Source organism: Moschus berezovskii, chromosome 16 (assembly GCF_049115385.1).
Source record: "Moschus berezovskii isolate FMDL1 chromosome 16, NW_MosBer_1.0, whole genome shotgun sequence".
NCBI lineage: Eukaryota > Metazoa > Chordata > Mammalia > Artiodactyla > Moschidae > Moschus > Moschus berezovskii.
The window spans coordinates 85,285,625-85,289,536 of NC_142475.1; the positions used below are offsets into that span (position 1 = coordinate 85,285,625).

Below are 3,912 nucleotides of genomic sequence, written 5' to 3' on the forward strand. Positions count from 1 at the left end.
TTCTCCAGGCAAGAATACTGGGGTAAGTTACCATTTCCTATTCCAGGGGATCTTCCTGACCCAGGAATTGAACCCCAGGCTCCCATATTGCAGGGAGATTCTTTACCATCTGAGCCACCAGGGAAATCTGTGACTTTTAGCATCCTGTGAATATTCTTATAAGGCAACTTATTACACTGCTCTAGAATTGTTTGATGTCTCATTATGTATCATATCAATAAGAGTAGGACAGTATGACACCCACTTTGGTGACCACGTTTTCTGAAACACTGGAGAAAAATAAGTGCTCTAAACACATTGTGGTAATTACATGGATACATAAAATGATTAATTTAAAATACATTTAAAAACATATCATCCTTATTTTGTAGATATACAGTTTCTAACATGTAAACTCATCTCCTGTCCAGACTAGATGGAATCAAGGAACAATGTAACTTACTTTGTCCTCCTGGGCCTCACAGAGAATCCAAAGGAGCAGAAAGTCCTTTCTGTTATGTTCTTGCTTTTCTACATTTTGACCCTGGTGGGCAACGTGCTCATTGTTGTGACTATAACTGTCAGCAAGACCCTGAACTCACCAATGTACTTTTTTCTTGCTAGCTTATCAATTATGGATGTTGCTTATTCATCTTCTATGACACCCAGATTGATCTCAGATTTGTTTTTTGGAGAAAATACCATATCTTTTGAAGCCTGCATGAGTCAGCTGTTTATAGAGCACATTTTTGGTGGATCAGGAGTCTTCCTGCTGTTGGTGATGGCCTATGACCGCTATGTGGCCATCTGTAAACCCTTGCATTATTTGGTTATTATGAGGCAGAGGGTGTGTGTTGTGCTGCTGGTGGTATCATGGGTGGGAGGTTTTCTGCACTCAGTAATTCAGCTTGGTACTGTTTACGGGCTCCCATTTTGTGGCCCCAATGTCATTGATCACTTTTTGTGTGACATGTTCCCCTTATTGGAACTCGTCTGTACTGACACTTATATCATTGGCATCTTAGTTTTGGCCAATGGAGGACTGATCTGCACTCTTGTTTTTCTGCTCTTACTCATCTCCTATGGAGTCATCCTGCACTCTTTGAAGAACCTGAGTCAGGAAGGGAAGCGGAAAGCCCTCCAGACCTGTGGTTCCCACATCACTGTGGTTGTCTGCTTCTTTGTTCCCTGTATTTTCATGTATGTAAGACCTGCTAAGACCTTCCCCATTGACAAATCATTGAGTGTGTTTTTCACAATCATAACCCCCATGCTGAACCCATTAATCTACAGTCTAAGAAATTCTGAGATGACTAATGCTATAAAGAAGCTCTGGAGAAAAAAAATCAGATCAGATATTATTAAATAAGTACAGTATTTGTAATGAAGAAACTAATTTTGCATTAGGACCAATTTCTTTGTAATGGAAAATCTTTATAAATGTGATGCAAGCTTTCCTTCTTTCTAAAGGATTTATAGTAATTAAAACTGAACTGCTTGTTCATAATCAATGACAGTTTCTCTGCTGGTATGTAATCTTTCTCTCTGGCTTGTCCAGTTTAATCATTGCACCTGGAGAGGTGGGATACATTTACAGTTAAGGCATCAATAAATAACGTAATGATTTAGTCAATGAAACTTTTATAGAATACACTGATTATTAACTAAGCTCTGGGCTTACTTACTCATTCTTAAAGTCAGATTCTTATTTTTACCTTCATTCTAATTATTATAATAGTTAAATTGTTTAATGCTATAGGGACCATGTTCTTTATTCAATTTCATTTGCTTTACCACTTAATATTTTAGTGTAGCATTTTTTAAAACAAAATTGAAAATATGATAATTATAAATTATTTATTAAATAAAGAATCCATGAAAAATGAAAGAGAGTAGAATAAACCTCATACACATCCCAAGTGTCCCCCTCTTCTCCCAGATGCAGTCACTTTGTTTCTAAGATTCAACTAATAATCTTTGCAAATACAAGTGTATTTCATATACGTGTGTGTTGATGCTACTGTGTATAAACTTTGCACTACTTAGCCTTCTGAAGGTCTTTAAATACCAGGCCATACGTGTGCATGAGTGCTAAGTTACTTCAGTCATGTCCAACTTTTTGCCACCCTAGGGTTGGTAGCCCTCCAGGCTCCTCTGTCCACAGGATTCTTCAGGCAAGAATACTGGAGTGGGTTGCCATAACTTTCTCCAAGGGATCTCCCCAACCCAGGGATCGATCCCTGTCTCTTATGCCTCCTGCACTGGCAGGCAGGTTCTTTACCAGTAGCACCACCTGGGAAGCCCTACTAGCCCATATCCGTTCCGTTCCGTCGCTCAGTCGTGTCTGACTCTTTGTGACCCTCTGGACTGTAGCCTACCAGGCTTCTCCGTCCATGGGATTCTCCAGGCAGGAATACTGGAGTGGGTTACCATTTCCTTCTCCAGGGGATCTTTCCGACCCAGGGATCGAACCCGGGTCTCCCGCATTGGAGGCAGACGCTTTTAATTGTCAATTTTTTCATACTGCTTTACTTTTTTAAATGTATAAATATCGGTTTATTAATTTGTGAAAATGTACCATGGTAATATATGGTGTTGATTGTGTAGAATATAGAGACATTCTCTGAAATATGTTCTCAATTTTTCTGTAATTCTAAAATAATGTTTTTATTATTTTTGTTTGTGGTGGCTCAGTGGTAAAGAATCTTCCTACCAATGTAGGAGACAGGGGTTCAATCCATGGGTAGGGACAATTCCCTGGAGAGGAAAACGAAAACCCACTCCAGTATTTTTGCCTGAATAATTCTGTGGAGAGAGGAGACTAATAGGCTACAGTTCACGGCGTTGCAAAAACAGACACAACTTAGCGACTAAACAGCAACATATAGCAAAGTGAATCAGATATAGGTATACATGTATATCCCCTCTTTTTTGGATTTCCTTCCTATTTAGGTCAGCACAGAGCAATGAGTAAAGCTCCCTATGCTATGTAGCAAATTCTCGTTAGATACTTATTTTATACATAGTGTCAACAGTGTGATTACGTTAGTCCCAATCTCACAGTTCATCCCTTGCCTGCGTTTCTCCCTTGGTATCTGTATACTTGTTTCCTACATCTGAGTCTCTCTTTGTGCTCTGTAAATAAGATCATCTCTATCAACTTTTTTTTCAGATTCTACACATTTGCGTTAATATAAAGTATTTGCATTTCTTTTTCTGATTTACTTCACTCTGCTTGACAGTCTTCTAGGTCCATCCATGTCTCTATAAATGACCCAGCTCCATCCCTTTTTATGGCTGTGTCATTCCTCTTACTGTACTTCTCTACTTCTCTATAGAGTATTGATACTCTATATCTATCGATACTCTATAGATACTCTACTTCTTTATAAAGATACAGTCTTTATAAACTGAATATGGACATGAATTTGACCAAACTCTGGGAGATGGTGAAGGACAGTGAGGCCTGGGGCGCTGCAGTTCATGGGGTCTCAGAGAGTCGGACATGACTGAGTGACTGAGCAACAAAGATGCACTAGAATTGATGTCAGTGAAATAGAAAATAACAAATATGGCTCCTACTGGATCTTTTTCTTTTAACCTTTGTATTCTATTACTATTGCTGCAAGTTAATCACTAAAGTGATGCTGCCTATAGCTTAAAGAATATAAAAGAAATGTCTCATCTCAGGGAAAACTGCCTTCCATGAATGACCATTAAAATAAAATACATTTGTTTAGCTCAAGGAAACATCCTGACCAGGCCCACCGTTGAATGATTTCAGGGAATGAGAAATCAGCCTGGCCCTTTGGAGTAGGGCCAGAAGTAGAAAATATTTGCATCAACTTACTGCCTCTTAAAATTTTGCTCCTTTATCTCTACATTTTTGTTCTATAAAGAAACTAGCACACAAACCCATGGACGATGATCCTT

At 38.8% G+C, this 3,912-nt stretch overlaps 1 pseudogene; it reads left to right on the forward strand.

Moving 5' to 3' along the window:
* The first annotated feature begins 415 nt into the window (after positions 1-415).
* On the forward strand, positions 416-1,287 carry LOC129560065 (olfactory receptor 4A47-like; annotated as a pseudogene).
* Positions 1,288-3,912: the final 2,625 nt, after the last annotated feature.